Source organism: Pelophylax lessonae (genome assembly GCF_965119305.1).
Source record: "Pelophylax lessonae genome assembly, contig: HAP1_SCAFFOLD_291, whole genome shotgun sequence".
Lineage (NCBI taxonomy): Eukaryota > Metazoa > Chordata > Amphibia > Anura > Ranidae > Pelophylax > Pelophylax lessonae.
In genome coordinates, this window is record NW_028120053.1 from 215,485 (window position 1) to 235,359 (window position 19,875).

The window sequence follows — 19,875 nt, forward strand, 5'->3', positions numbered from 1 at the left end:
CCCCAACACAGAATCCCAACCACAACCCCCCCCCCCCAACACAGAATCCCAACCACACCTCCCCCCCCACAACACAGCCCCCCCACCAACCACACCCCCCCCAACACAGAATCCCAACCACACCCCCCCCCCCCAACTACACAGAATCCCAACCACACCCCCCCCCCCCAACTACACAGAATCCCAACCACAACCCCACCCAACACAGAATCCCAACCACACCCCCCACACACAGCCCCCCCACCAACCACACCCCCCCACACAGCCCCCCCCCCACAACACAGAATCCCAACCACACCTCCCCCCCACAACACAGAATCCCAACCACACCCCCCCCCAACACAGAATCCCAACCACAACCCCCCCAACACAGAATCCCAACCACAACCCCCCCAACACAGAATCCCAACCACACCCCCCCAACACAGAATCCCAACCACAACCCCCCCCCCCAACACAGAATCCCAACCACACCTCCCCCCCCACAACACAGAATCCCAACCACAACCCCCCCAACACAGCCCCCCCCACCAACCACACCCCCCCACACAGCCCCCCCCCACCAACCACACACCCCCACACAACCCCCCCACCAACCACACCCCCCCACACCTCCCCCCCACAACACAGAATCCCAACCACACCTCCCCCACCCCAACACAGAATCACAACCACACCCCCCGCCCCAACACAGAATCCCAACCACAACCCCCCCAACACAGAATCCCAACCACAACTCCCCCCCCCAACACAGAATCCCAACCACACCTCCCCCCCCCCACAACACAGAATCCCAACCACAACCCCCCCAACACAGCCCCCCCCACCAACCACACCCCCCACACACAGCCCCCCCACCAACCACACCCCCCCCCACCAACCACACCCCCCAAAACAGCCCCCCCCACCAACCACACACCCCCACACAGCCCCCCCCACCAACCACACCCCCCACACACAGCCCCCCCCACTAACCACACCCCCCACACAGCCCCCCCCACCAACCACACACAGCCCCCCCCACCAACCACACAGCCCCCCCCCCCACCAACCACACCCCCCCACACAGCCCCCCCACCAACCACACACCCCCAACACAGCCCCCCCACCAACCACACCCCCCCAACACAGCCCCCCCACCAACCCCCCCCCCCCAACACAGAATCCCAACCACACCCCCCCACACAGCCCCCCCACTACACAGAATCCCAACCACACCCCCCAACCCAGAATCCCAACCACACCCCCAACCCAGAATCCCTACCACACCCCCCAACACAGAATCCCAACCACACCCCCCAACCCCCCACACAGAATCCCAACCACTCCCCCCCAACACAGAATCCCAACCACACCTCCCAACCCCCCACACAGAATCCCAACCACACCCCCCCAACACAGAATCCCAACCACACCTCCCAACCCCCCACACAGAATCCCAACCACACCCCCCAACCCCCAACACAGAATCCCTACCACACCCCCCAACACAGAATCCCAACCACAACCCCCCCCCAACACAGAATCCCAACCACACCCCCCAACCCCCCACACAGAATCCCAACCACACCCCCCAACACAGAATCCCAACCACACCCCCAACCCCCAACACAGAATCCCTACCACACCCCCCCAACACAGAATCCCAACCACACCCCCCAACCCCCCACACAGAATCCCAACCACACCCCCCCCCAACACAGAATCCCAACCACACCTCCCAACCCCCACACAGAATCCCAACCACACCCCCCAACACAGAATCCCAACCACACCCCCCAACACAGAATCCCAACCCCCAACACAGAATCCCAACCACACCCCCCCAACACAGAATCCCAACCACACCCCCCCCCCAACACAGAATCCCAACCACACCCCCCAACTCCCAACACAGAATCCCAACCACACCCCCCAACACAGAATCCCAACCATACCCCCCACAACACAGAATCCCAACCACATCCCCCCACAACACAGAATCCCAACCACACCCCCCCCCCCAACACAGAATCCCAACCACAACCCCCCCCCCAACACAGAACACAGAATCCCAACCACACCCCCCCCCCCAACACAGAATCCCAACCACAACCCCCAACAAAGAATCCCAACCACACCCCCCCACAACACAGAATCTCAACCTTACCAACCACACCCCCCCCACAACACAGAATCCCAACCACACCCCCCAACACAGAATACCAACCACACCTCCCCCCCCCCACAACATCCCAACCACAACCCCCCCCCACACAGAATCCCAACCTTACCACCAACCCCCCCAAACACAGAATCCCAACCTTACCACCAACCCCCCCAAACACGGAATCCCAACCTTACCAACCACACCCCCCCCCACAAAATCCCAACCTTACCAACCACACCCCCCCCACAGAATCCCAACCAAACCCCCCACACACAGAATCCCAACCACACCCCCCCCCCCCCACACAGAATCCCAACCTTACCAACCACACCCCCCCAACACAGAATCCCAAACTTACCAACCACCCCCCTCCCCCACAGAATCCCCAAAACACCCCCCCCCCACACAGGATCCCAACCACACCCCCCCCACACAGAATCCCAACCTTACCAACCACACCCCCCCCCCCAACACAGAATCCCAACCTTACCAACCACACCCCAACCCCACAACACCCCAATTGCACCATTGCAACCACACCACCCCGACCCTACCAACCTCACAACACACCATGCCAATCACACATCACCCCAACCCATCACCCGAACCCCACCATCCCAACCACACATCACCCCAACCCACCACCCGAACCACACATCACCCCAACCCACCACCCGAACCACACCATCCCAACCACACATCACCCCAACCCACCACCCGAACCACACATCACCCCAACCCACCACCCGAACCACACATCACCCCAACCCACCACCCGAACCACACCATCCCAACCACACATCACCCCAACCCACCACCCGAACCACACCATCCCAACCCACCACCCGAACCACACCATCCCAACCACTCATCACCCCAATCCACCACCCGAACCACACCATCCCAACCACACATCACCCCAACCCACCACCCGAACCACACCATCCCAACCACACATCACCCCAACCCATCACCCGAACCACACCATCCCATCCCACCACCCCAACCACACATCACCCCAATCCACCACCCGAACCACACCATCCCAACCACACATCACCCCAACCCACCACCCGAACCACACCATCCCAACCACACATCACCCCAACCCATCACCCGAACCACACCATCCCAATAACACATCACCCCAACCCACCACCCGAACCACACCATCCCAACCACTCATCATCTTAACCCATCACCCGAACCACACATCATCCCAACCCATCACCCGAACCACACCATCCCAACCACACATCACCCCAATCCACCACCCGAACCACACCATCCCAACCACACATCACCCCAATCCACCACCCCAACCACACCATCCTAACCACACATCACCCCAATCTACCATCCCAACCACACATCACCCCAACCCACCACCCGAACCACACATCACCCCAACCCACCACCCGAACCACACATCATCCCAACCCACCACCCGAACCACACATCACCCCAACCCACCACCCGGACCACACATCACCCCAATACACCACCCGAACCACACCATCCCAACCACACATCACCCCAATACACCACCCGAACCACACCATCCCAACCACACATCACCCCAATCCACCACCCCAACCACACCATCCCAACCACACATCACCCCAAATCCACCACCCGAACCACACATCACCCCAACCCACCACCCGGACCACACCATCCCAACCACACATCATCCCAACCCAACACCCGAACCACACCATCCCAACCACACATCACCCCAACCCACCACCCGGACCACACCATCCCAACCACACATCACCCCAACCCACCACCCGAACCACACCATCCCAACCACACATCACCCCAATCCACCACCCGAACCACACCATCCCAACCACACATCACCCCCAACCCACCACCCGAACCACACATCACCCCAACCCACCACCCGGACCACACCATCCCAACCACACATCACCCCAACCCACCACCCGAACCACACATCACCCCAACCCACCACCCGAACCACACATCACCCCAACCCACCACCCGAACCACACCATCCCAACCACACATCACCCCAATCCACCACCCGAACCACACCATCCCAACCACACATCACCCCAACCCACCACCCGAACCACACATCCCCCCAACCCACCACCCGAACCACACATCACCGCAATCCACCACCCGAACCACACATCACCCCAATCCACCACCCGAACCACACATCACCCCAACCCACCACCCGAACCACACCATCCCAACCACACATCACCCCAACCCACCACCCGAACCACACCATCCCAACAACACCCCAATCCACCACCCGAACCACACCATCCAACCACACATCACCCCAACCCATCACCCGAACCACACCATCCCAACCACACATCACCCCAATCCACCACCCGAACCACACCATCCCAACCACACATCACCCCAACCCACCACCCGAACCACACATCCCCCCAACCCACCACCCGAACCACACATCACCCCAATCCACCACCCGAACCACACATCACCCCAATCCACCACCCGAACCACACCATCCCAACCACACATCACCCCAACCCACCACCCGAACCACACCATCCCAACAACACCCCAATCCACCACCCGAACCACACCATCCAACCACACATCACCCCAACCCCAACCCATCACCCGAACCACACCATCCCAACCACACATCACCCCAATCCACCACCCGAACCACACTATCCCAACCACTCATCCCCCCAACCCACCACCCGAACCACACATCACCCCAATCCACCACCCGAACCACACATCACCCCAACCCACCACCCGAACCACACCATCCCAACAACACCCCAATCCACCACCCGAACCACACCATCCAACCACACATCACCCCAACCGAACCACACATCACCCCAACCCACCACCCGGACCACACCATCCCAACCACTCATCCCCCCAACCCACCACCCGGACCACACATCACCCCAACCCACCACTCGAACCACACCATCCCAACCACACATCACCCCAACCCATCACCCGAACCACACATCACCCGAACCACACATCACCCGAACCACACATCACCCCAATCCACCACCCGAACCACATCATCCCAACCACACATCACCCCAATCCACCACCCGAACCACACATCACCCCAATCCACCACCCGAACCACACCATCCCAACCACTCATCCCCCCAACCCACCACCCGGACCACACATCACCCCAACCCACCACCCGAACCACACCATCCCAACCACACATCACCCCAACCCATCACCCGAACCACACATCACCCCAACCACACATCACCCCAATCCACCACCCGAACCACATCATCCCAACCACACATCACCCGAACCACACATCACCCCAATCCACCACCCGAACCACACATCACCCCAACCCACCACCCGAACCACACCATCCCAACCACACATCACCCCAATCCACCACCCGAACCACACCATCCCAACCACACATCACCCCAACCCACCACCCGAACCACACCATCCCAACCACACATCACCCCAACCCATCACCCGAACCACACCATCCCAACCACACATCACCCCAACCCACCACCCGAACCACACCATCCCAACCACACATCACCCCAACCCACCACCCGAACCACACCATCCCAACCACACATCACCCCAACCCATCACCCAAACCACACATCACCCCAACCCACCACCTGAACCACACATCACCCCAATCCACCACCCGAACCACACCATCCCAACCACTCATCACCCCAACCCACCACCCAAACCACACATCACCCCAATCCACCACCCGAACCACACATCACCCCAACCCACCACCCGAACCACACATCACCCCAATCCACCATCCCAACCACACATCACCCCAACCCACCACCCGAACCACACCATCCTAACCACACATCACCCCAACCCACCACCCGAACCACACCATCCCAACCACACATCACCCCAACCCACCACCCGAACCACACCATCCCAACCACACATCACCCCAACCCACCACCCGAACCACACCATCCCAACCACACATCACCCCAACCCACCACCCGAACCACACCATCCCAACCACACATCACCCCAACCCACCACCCGAACCACATCACCCCAACCCACCACCCGGACCACACCATCCCAACCACACATCACCCCAACCCATCACCCGAACCACACCATCCCAACCACACATCACCCCAATCCATCACCCGAACCACACCATCCCAACCACTCATCACCCCAACCCACCACCCAAACCACACATCACCCCAATCCACCACCCGAACCACACATCACCCCAACCCACCACCCGAACCACACATCACCCCAATCCACCATCCCAACCACACATCACCCCAACCCACCACCCGAACCACACCATCCCAACCACACATCACCCCAACCCACCACCCGAACCACATCATCCCAACCACACCATCCCAACCACACATCACCCCAACCCATCACCCGAACCACACCATCCCAACCACACATCACCCCAATCCATCACCCGAACCACACCATCCCAACCACTCATCACCCCAACCCACCACCCGAACCACACCATCCCAACCACACATCACCCCAACCCACCACCCGAACCACACATCACCCCAACCCATCACCCGAACCACACCATCCCAACCACACATCACCCCAACCCATCACCCGAACCACATCATCCCAACCACACATCACCCCAATCCACCACCCGAACCACACATCACCCCAATCCACCACCCGAACCACACCATCCCAACCACTCATCCCCCCAACCCACCACCCGGACCACACATCACCCCAACCCACCACCCGAACCACACCATCCCAACCACACATCACCCCAACCCATCACCCGAACCACACATCACCCCAACCACACATCACCCCAATCCACCACCCGAACCACATCATCCCAACCACACATCACCCGAACCACACATCACCCCAATCCACCACCCGAACCACACATCACCCCAACCCACCACCCGAACCACACCATCCCAACCACACATCACCCCAATCCACCACCCGAACCACACCATCCCAACCACACATCACCCCAACCCACCACCCGAACCACACCATCCCAACCACACATCACCCCAACCCATCCCCTGAACCACACCATCCCAACCACACATCACCCCAACCCACCACCCGAACCACACCATCCCAACCACACATCACCCCAACCCATCAAAAGAACCACACCATCCCAACCACTCATCACCCCAATCCACCACCCGAACCACACCATCCCAACCACTCATCACCCCAACCCACCACCCAAACCACACATCACCCCAATCCACCACCCGAACCACACCATCCCAACCACACATCACCCCAATCCACCACCCGAACCACACCATCCCAACCACTCATCACCCCAACCCACCACCCAAACCACACATCACCCCAATCCACCACCCGAACCACACATCACCCCAACCCACCACCCGAACCACACATCACCCCAATCCACCATCCCAACCACACATCACCCCAACCCACCACCCGAACCACACCATCCCAACCACACATCACCCCAACCCACCACCCGAACCACACCATCCCAACCACACATCACCCCAACCCACCACCCGAACCACACCATCCCAACCACACATCACCCCAACCCACCACCCGAACCACACCATCCCAACCACACATCACCCCAACCCACCACCCGGACCACACCATCCCAACCACACATCACCCCAACCCATCACCCGAACCACACCATCCCAACCACACATCACCCCAATCCATCACCCGAACCACACCATCCCAACCACTCATCACCCCAACCCACCACCCAAACCACACATCACCCAAATCCACCACCCGAACCACACATCACCCCAACCCACCACCCGAACCACACATCACCCCAATCCACCATCACAACCACACATCACCCCAACCCACCACCCGAACCACACCATCCCAACCACACATCACCCCAACCCACCACCCGAACCACACCATCCCAACCACACATCACCCCAACCCATCACCCGAACCACACCATCCCAACCACACATCACCCCAATCCATCACCCGAACCACACCATCCCAACCACTCATCACCCCAACCCACCACCCGAACCACACCATCCCAACCACACATCACCCCAACCCACCACCCGAACCACACCATCCCAACCACACATCACCCCAACCCATCACCCGAACCACACCATCCCAACCACACATCACCCCAACCCACCACCCGAACCACACATCACCCCAATACACCACCCGAACCACACCATCCCAACCACACATCACCCCAACCCACCACCCGAACCACACATCACCCCAACCCATCACCCGAACCACACCATCCCAACCACACATCACCCCAACCCACCACCCGAACCACACCATCCCAACCACACATCACCCCAACCCACCACCCGAACCACATCACCCCAACCACACATCACCCCAACCCATCACCCGAACCACACCATCCCAACCACACATCACCCCAACCCACCACCCGAACCACACCATCCCAACCACACATCACCCCAACCCACCACCCGAACCACATCACCCCAACCCATCACCCGAACCACACCATCCCAACCACACATCACCCCAACCCACCACCCAAACTACACCATCCCAACCCACCACCTGAACCACACCATCCCAACCACCAGCCCAATCCTGGATCCCCAAGGTCGGCCAATCCCAGAGCCCAGCCAATCCCAGATCCTGAAGCCAGGTCATTCCTGGAGCCAGAGCAATAACAGATCCCGGAGCGAGCCCAATCCTGGATCCCAGAGTCAGCTCAATACAGGATCTCAGACTCAAACCAATACTGGAGTCCGGCCAATCCCACAGCCAAGCCAATCCCGGAACCTGGAGGCAGCCCAATCCTGGATCCCTGGCCAGCCCAATACCAGAGCCAGGCCAATGCTTGATCCCCAAGCTAGCCCAATCCCAGAGTCCACTCAATATCAGAGCCAGGCCAATACCAGATTTCCGAGCCAGGCCAATACCAGATTTCCGAGCCAGGCCAATACCAGATTTCCGAGCCAGGCCAATAGCAGATCCCCGAGCCAGGCCAATAGCAGATCCCCGAGCCAGGCCAATAGCAGATCCCCGAGCCAGGCCAATACCAGATCCCCGAGCCAGGCCAATACCAGATCCCCGAGCCAGGCCAATACCAGATCCCCGAGCCAGGCCAATACCAGATCCCCGAGCAAGGCCAATGCTGGAGTCAGGCCCATCCCAGAGCCAGCACAATTCCAGAGCCTGGTCAATCCTGGATCCCCAATCCCGGTCAATCCCGAAGCCAGCCCAATCCTCAGATTTTAGAGCCAGGCCAATCCCAGAGCAAGCCCAATCCTGGAGCCCCAAGCCAGGCCAATCCTGGGTCTTGGATCTAGCCCAATTCCAGATCCAGGCCAATATTGGATCATGGAGCCAGGCCAATCCTGTATCTTGGAGCCAGGCTGATCCTGGAGCCAGCTCAATCCCGGAGCCAGCCCAATCACCAGGTCCCAGCCAATCCTAAATCTTGAAGCCAGGCCAATCCCAGGGCCAGCCCAATCCTGGAGCAAGGCCCATCACCCCAATCCACCACCCGAACCACACATCACCCCAACCCACCACCCGAACCACACCATCCCAACAACACCCCAATCCACCACCCGAACCACACCATCCAACCACACATCACCCCAACCGAACCACACATCACCCCAACCCACCACCCGGACCACACCATCCCAACCACTCATCCCCCCAACCCACCACCCGGACCACACCATCCCAACCACTCATCCCCCCAACCCACCACTCGAACCACACCATCCCAACCACACATCACCCCAACCCATCACCCGAACCACACATCACCCGAACCACACATCACCCGAACCACACATCACCCCAATCCACCACCCGAACCACATCATCCCAACCACACATCACCCCAATCCACCACCCGAACCACACATCACCCCAATCCACCACCCGAACCACACCATCCCAACCACACATCACCCCAATCCACCACCCGAACCACACATCACCCCAATCCACCACCCGAACCACACCATCCCAACCACTCATCCCCCCAACCCACCACCCGGACCACACATCACCCCAACCCACCACCCGAACCACACCATCCCAACCACACATCACCCCAACCCATCACCCGAACCACACATCATCCCAACCACACATCACCCCAATCCACCACCCGAACCACATCATCCCAACCACACATCACCCGAACCACACATCACCCCAATCCACCACCCGAACCACACATCACCCCAACCCACCACCCGAACCACACCATCCCAACCACACATCACCCCAATCCACCACCCGAACCACACCATCCCAACCACACATCACCCCAACCCACCACCCGAACCACACCATCCCAACCACACATCACCCCAACCCATCCCCTGAACCACACCATCCCAACCACACATCACCCCAACCCACCACCCGAACCACACCATCCCAACCACACATCACCCCAACCCATCAAAAGAACCACACCATCCCAACCACTCATCACCCCAATCCACCACCCGAACCACACCATCCCAACCACTCATCACCCCAACCCACCACCCAAACCACACATCACCCCAATCCACCACCCGAACCACACCATCCCAACCACACATCACCCCAATCCACCACCCGAACCACACCATCCCAACCACTCATCACCCCAACCCACCACCCAAACCACACATCACCCCAATCCACCACCCGAACCACACATCACCCCAACCCACCACCCGAACCACACATCACCCCAATCCACCATCCCAACCACACATCACCCCAACCCACCACCCGAACCACACCATCCCAACCACACATCACCCCAACCCACCACCCGAACCACACCATCCCAACCACACATCACCCCAACCCACCACCCGAACCACACCATCCCAACCACACATCACCCCAACCCACCACCCGAACCACACCATCCCAACCACACATCACCCCAACCCACCACCCGGACCACACCATCCCAACCACACATCACCCCAACCCATCACCCGAACCACACCATCCCAACCACACATCACCCCAATCCATCACCCGAACCACACCATCCCAACCACTCATCACCCCAACCCACCACCCAAACCACACATCACCCCAATCCACCACCCGAACCACACATCACCCCAACCCACCACCCGAACCACACATCACCCCAATCCACCATCCCAACCACACATCACCCCAACCCACCACCCGAACCACACCATCCCAACCACACATCACCCCAACCCACCACCCGAACCACACCATCCCAACCACACATCACCCCAACCCATCACCCGAACCACACCATCCCAACCACACATCACCCCAATCCATCACCCGAACCACACCATCCCAACCACTCATCACCCCAACCCACCACCCGAACCACACCATCCCAACCACACATCACCCCAACCCACCACCCGAACCACACCATCCCAACCACACATCACCCCAACCCATCACCCGAACCACACCATCCCAACCACACATCACCCCAACCCACCACCCGAACCACACATCACCCCAATACACCACCCGAACCACACCATCCCAACCACACATCACCCCAACCCACCACCCGAACCACACATCACCCCAACCCATCACCCGAACCACACCATCCCAACCACACATCACCCCAACCCACCACCCGAACCACACCATCCCAACCACACATCACCCCAACCCACCACCCGAACCACATCACCCCAACCACACATCACCCCAACCCATCACCCGAACCACACCATCCCAACCACACATCACCCCAACCCACCACCCGAACCACACCATCCCAACCACACATCACCCCAACCCACCACCCGAACCACATCACCCCAACCCATCACCCGAACCACACCATCCCAACCACACATCACCCCAACCCACCACCCAAACTACACCATCCCAACCCACCACCTGAACCACACCATCCCAACCACCAGCCCAATCCTGGATCCCCAAGGTCGGCCAATCCCAGAGCCCAGCCAATCCCAGATCCTGAAGCCAGGTCATTCCTGGAGCCAGAGCAATAACAGATCCCGGAGCGAGCCCAATCCTGGATCCCAGAGTCAGCTCAATACAGGATCTCAGACTCAAACCAATACTGGAGTCCGGCCAATCCCACAGCCAAGCCAATCCCGGAACCTGGAGGCAGCCCAATCCTGGATCCCTGGCCAGCCCAATACCAGAGCCAGGCCAATGCTTGATCCCCAAGCTAGCCCAATCCCAGAGTCCACTCAATATCAGAGCCAGGCCAATACCAGATTTCCGAGCCAGGCCAATACCAGATGTCCGAGCCAGGCCAATAGCAGATCCCCGAGCTAGGCCAATAGCAGATCCCCGAGCCAGGCCAATAGCAGATCCCCGAGCCAGGCCAATACCAGATCCCCGAGCCAGGCCAATACCAGATCCCCGAGCCAGGCCAATACCAGATCCCCGAGCAAGGCCAATGCTGGAGTCAGGCCCATCCCAGAGCCAGCACAATTCCAGAGCCTGGTCAATCCTGGATCCCCAATCCCGGTCAATCCCGAAGCCAGCCCAATCCTCAGATTTTAGAGCCAGGCCAATCCCAGAGCAAGCCCAATCCTGGAGCCCCAAGCCAGGCCAATCCTGGGTCTTGGATCTAGCCCAATTCCAGATCCAGGCCAATATTGGATCATGGAGCCAGGCCAATCCTGTATCTTGGAGCCAGGCTGATCCTGGAGCCAGCTCAATCCCGGAGCCAGCCCAATCACCAGGTCCCAGCCAATCCTAAATCTTGAAGCCAGGCCAATCCCAGGGCCAGCCCAATCCTGGAGCAAGGCCCATCACCCCAATCCACCACCCGAACCACACATCACCCCAACCCACCACCCGAACCACACCATCCCAACAACACCCCAATCCACCACCCGAACCACACCATCCCAACCACTCATCCCCCCAACCCACCACCCGGACCACACATCACCCCAACCCACCACTCGAACCACACCATCCCAACCACACATCACCCCAACCCATCACCCGAACCACACATCACCCGAACCACACATCACCCGAACCACACATCACCCCAATCCACCACCCGAACCACATCATCCCAACCACACATCACCCCAATCCACCACCCGAACCACACATCACCCCAATCCACCACCCGAACCACACCATCCCAACCACTCATCCCCCCAACCCACCACCCGGACCACACATCACCCCAACCCACCACCCGAACCACACCATCCCAACCACACATCACCCCAACCCATCACCCGAACCACACATCACCCCAACCACACATCACCCCAATCCACCACCCGAACCACACATCACCCCAACCCACCACCCGAACCACACCATCCCAACCACACATCACCCCAATCCACCACCCGAACCACACCATCCAACCACACATCACCCCAACCCCAACCCATCACCCGAACCACACCATCCCAACCACACATCACCCCAATCCACCACCCGAACCACACTATCCCAACCACTCATCCCCCCAACCCACCACCCGAACCACACATCACCCCAACCCACCACCCGAACCACACCATCCCAACCACTCATCACCCCAATCCACCACCCGAACCACACCATCCCAACCACACATCACCCCAACCCACCACCCGAACCACACCATCCCAACCACACATCACCCCAACCCATCACCCGAACCACACCATCCCATCCCACCACCCCAACCACACATCACCCCAATCCACCACCCGAACCACACCATCCCAACCACACATCACCCCAACCCACCACCCGAACCACACCATCCCAACCACACATCACCCCAACCCATCACCCGAACCACACCATCCCAATAGCACATCACCCCAACCCACCACCCGAACCACACCATCCCAACCACTCATCATCTTAACCCATCACCCGAACCACACATCATCCCAACCCATCACCCGAACCACACCATCCCAACCACACATCACCCCAATCCACCACCCGAACCACACCATCCCAACCACACATCACCCCAATCCACCACCCCAACCACACCATCCCAACCACACATCACCCCAATCTACCATCCCAACCACACATCACCCCAACCCACCACCCGAACCACACATCACCCCAACCCACCACCCGAACCACACATCACCCCAATCCACCACCCGAACCACACATCATCCCAACCCACCACCCGAACCACACATCACCCCAACCCACCACCCGGACCACACCATCCCAACCACACATCACCCCAATACACCACCCAAACCACACCATCCCAACCACACATCACCCCAATCCACCACCCGAACCACACCATCCCAACCACACATCACCCCAAATCCACCACCCGAACCACACATCACCCCAACCCACCACCCGGACCACACCATCCCAACCACACATCATCCCAACCACACATCACCCCAACCCACCACCCGGACCACACCATCCCAACCACACATCACCCCAACCCACCACCCGAACCACACCATCCCAACCACACATCACCCCAATCCACCACCCGAACCACACCATCCCAACCACACATCACCCCCAACCCACCACCCGAACCACACATCACCCCAACCCACCACCCGGACCACACCATCCCAACCACACATCACCCAACCCACCACCCGAACCACACATCACCCCAACCCACCACCCGAACCACACATCACCCCAACCCACCACCCGAACCACACCATCCCAACCACACATCACCCCAATCCACCACCCGAACCACACCATCCCAACCACACATCACCCCAACCCACCACCCGAACCACACATCCCCCCAACCCACCACCCGAACCACACATCACCCCAATCCACCACCCGAACCACACATCACCCCAATCCACCACCCGAACCACACATCACCCCAACCCACCACCCGAACCACACCATCCCAACCACACATCACCCCAACCCACCACCCGAACCACACCATCCCAACAACACCCCAATCCACCACCCGAACCACACCATCCAACCACACATCACCCCAACCCATCACCCGAACCACACCATCCCAACCACACATCACCCCAATCCACCACCCGAACCACACCATCCCAACCACACATCACCCCAACCCACCACCCGAACCACACATCCCCCCAACCCACCACCCGAACCACACATCACCCCAATCCACCACCCGAACCACACATCACCCCAACCCACCACCCGAACCACACCATCCCAACCACACATCACCCCAACCCACCACCCGAACCACACCATCCCAACAACACCCCAATCCACCACCCGAACCACACCATCCAACCACACATCACCCCAACCCCAACCCATCACCCGAACCACACCATCCCAACCACACATCACCCCAATCCACCACCCGAACCTCACTATCCCAACCACTCATCCCCCCAACCCACCACCCGAACCACACATCACCCCAATCCACCACCCGAACCACACCATCCCAACAACACCCCAATCCACCACCCGAACCACACCATCCAACCACACATCACCCCAACCGAACCACACATCACCCCAACCCACCACCCGGACCACACCATCCCAACCACTCATCCCCCCAACCCACCACCCGGACCACACATCACCCCAACCCACCACTCGAACCACACCATCCCAACCACACATCACCCCAACCCATCTCCCGAACCACACATCACCCGCACCACACATCACCCGAACCACACATCACCCCAATCCACCACCCGAACCACATCATCCCAACCACACATCACCCCAATCCACCACCCGAACCACACATCACCCCAATCCACCACCCGAACCACACCATCCCAACCACTCATCCCCCCAACCCACCACCCGGACCACACATCACCCCAACCCACCACCCGAACCACACCATCCCAACCACACATCACCCCAACCCATCACCCGAACCACACATCACCCCAATCCACCACCCGAACCACATCATCCCAACCACACATCACCCGAACCACACATCACCCCAATCCACCACCCGAACCACACATCACCCCAACCCACCACCCGAACCACACCATCCCAACCACACATCACCCCAATCCACCACCCGAACCACACCATCCCAACCACACATCACCCCAACCCACCACCCGAACCACACCATCCCAACCACACATCACCCCAACCCATCACCCGAACCACACCATCCCAACCACACATCACCCCAACCCACCACCCGAACCACACCATCCCAACCACACATCACCCCAACCCATCAAAAGAACCACACCATCCCAACCACTCATCACCCCAACCCACCACCCAAACCACACATCACCCCAATCCACCACCCGAACCACACATCACCCCAATCCACCACCCGAACCACACCATCCCAACCACTCATCACCCCAACCCACCACCCAAACCACACATCACCCCAATCCACCACCCGAACCACACATCACCCCAACCCACCACCCGAACCACACATCACCCCAATCCACCATCCCAACCACACATCACCCCAACCCACCACCCGAACCACACCATCCCAACCACACATCACCCCAACCCACCACCCGAACCACACCATCCCAACCACACATCACCCCAACCCACCACCCGAACCACACCATCCCAACCACACATCACCCCAACCCACCACCCGAACCACACCATCCCAACCACACATCACCCCAACCCACCACCCGAACCACACCATCCCAACCACACATCACCCCAACCCACCACCCGAACCACATCACCCCAACCCACCACCCGGACCACACCATCCCAACCACACATCACCCCAACCCATCACCCGAACCACACCATCCCAACCACACATCACCCCAATCCATCACCCGAACCACACCATCCCAACCACTCATCACCCCAACCCACCACCCAAACCACACATCACCCCAATCCACCACCAGAACCACACATCACCCCAACCCACCACCCGAACCACACATCACCCCAATCCACCATCCCAACCACACATCACCCCAACCCACCACCCGAACCACACCATCCCAACCACACATCACCCCAACCCACCACCCGAACCACACCATCCCAACCACACATCACCCCAACCCATCACCCGAACCACACCATCCCAACCACACATCACCCCAATCCATCACCCGAACCACACCATCCCAACCACTCATCACCCCAACCCACCACCCGAACCACACCATCCCAACCACACATCACCCCAACCCACCACCCGAACCACACATCACCCCAACCCATCACCCGAACCACACCATCCCAACCACACATCACCCCAACCCATCACCCGAACCACATCATCCCAACCACACATCACCCCAATCCACCACCCGAACCACACATCACCCCAATCCACCACCCGAACCACACCATCCCAACCACTCATCCCCCCAACCCACCACCCGGACCACACATCACCCCAACCCACCACCCGAACCACACCATCCCAACCACACATCACCCCAACCCATCACCCGAACCACACATCACCCCAACCACACATCACCCCAATCCACCACCCGAACCACATCATCCCAACCACACATCACCCGAACCACACATCACCCCAATCCACCACCCGAACCACACATCACCCCAACCCACCACCCGAACCACACCATCCCAACCACACATCACCCCAATCCACCACCCGAACCACACCATCCCAACCACACATCACCCCAACCCACCACCCGAACCACACCATCCCAACCACACATCACCCCAACCCATCACCCGAACCACACCATCCCAACCACACATCACCCCAACCCACCACCCGAACCACACCATCCCAACCACACATCACCCCAACCCATCAAAAGAACCACACCATCCCAACCACTCATCACCCCAATCCACCACCCGAACCACACCATCCCAACCACTCATCACCCCAACCCACCACCCAAACCACACATCACCCCAATCCACCACCCGAACCACACCATCCCAACCACACATAACCCCAATCCACCACCCGAACCACACCATCCCAACCACTCATTACCCCAACCCACCACCCAAACCACACATCACCCCAATCCACCACCCGAACCACACATCACCCCAACCCACCACCCGAACCACACATCACCCCAATCCACCATCCCAACCACACATCACCCCAACCCACCACCCGAACCACACCATCCCAACCACACATCACCCCAACCCACCACCCAAACCACACATCACCCCAATCCACCACCCGAACCACACCATCCCAACCACACATCACCCCAACCCACCACCCGAACCACACCATCCCAACCACACATCACCCCAACCCACCACCCGAACCACACCATCCCAACCACACATCACCCCAACCCACCACCCGAACCACACCATCCCAACCACACATCACCCCAACCCACCACCCGAACCACACCATCCCAACCACACATCACCCCAACCCACCACCCGAACCACACATCACCCCAACCCACCACCCGAACCACACATCACCCCAATCCACCATCCCAACCACACATCACCCCAACCCACCACCCGAACCACACCATCCCAACCACACCATCCCAACCACACATCACCCCAACCCATCACCCGAACCACACCATCCCAACCACACATCACCCCAATCCATCACCCGAACCACACCATCCCAACCACTCATCACCCCAACCCACCACCCGAACCACACCATCCCAACCACACATCACCCCAACCCACCACCCGAACCACACCATCCCAACCACACATCACCCCAACCCATCACCCGAACCACACCATCCCAACCACACATCACCCCAACCCACCACCCGAACCACACATCACCCCAATACACCACCCGAACCACACCATCCCAACCACACATCACCCCAACCCACCACCCGAACCACACATCACCCCAACCCATCACCCCAACCACACCATCCCAACCACACATCACCCCAACCCACCACCCGAACCACACCATCCCAACCACACATCACCCCAACCCACCACCCGAACCACATCACCCCAACCACACATCACCCCAACCCATCACCCGAACCACACCATCCCAACCACACATCACCCCAACCCACCACCCGAACCACACCATCCCAACCACACATCACCCCAACCCATCACCCGAACCACACCATCCCAACCACACATCACCCCAACCCACCACCCAAACTACACCATCCCAACCCACCACCTGAACCACACCATCCCAACCACCAGCCCAATCCTGGATCCCCAAGGTCGGCCAATCCCAGAGCCCAGCCAATCCCAGATCCTGAAGCCAGGTCATTCCTGGAGCCAGAGCAATAACAGATCCCGGAGCGAGCCCAATCCTGGATCCCAGAGTCAGCTCAATACAGGATCTCAGACTCAAACCAATACTGGAGTCCGGCCAATCCCACAGCCAAGCCAATCCCGGAACCTGGAGGCAGCCCAATCCTGGATCCCTGGCCAGCCCAATACCAGAGCCAGGCCAATGCTTGATCTCCAAGCTAGCCCAATCCCAGAGTCCACTCAATATCAGAGCCAGGCCAATACCAGATTTCCGAGCCAGGCCAATACCAGATTTCCGAGCCAGGCCAATAGCAGATCCCCGAGCCAGGCCAATAGCAGATCCCCGAGCCAGGCCAATAGCAGATCCCCGAGCCAGGCCAATAGCAGATCCCCGAGCCAGGCCAATACCAGATCCCCGAGCCAGGCCAATACCAGATCCCCGAGCCAGGCCAATACCAGATCCCCGAGCCAGGCCAATACCA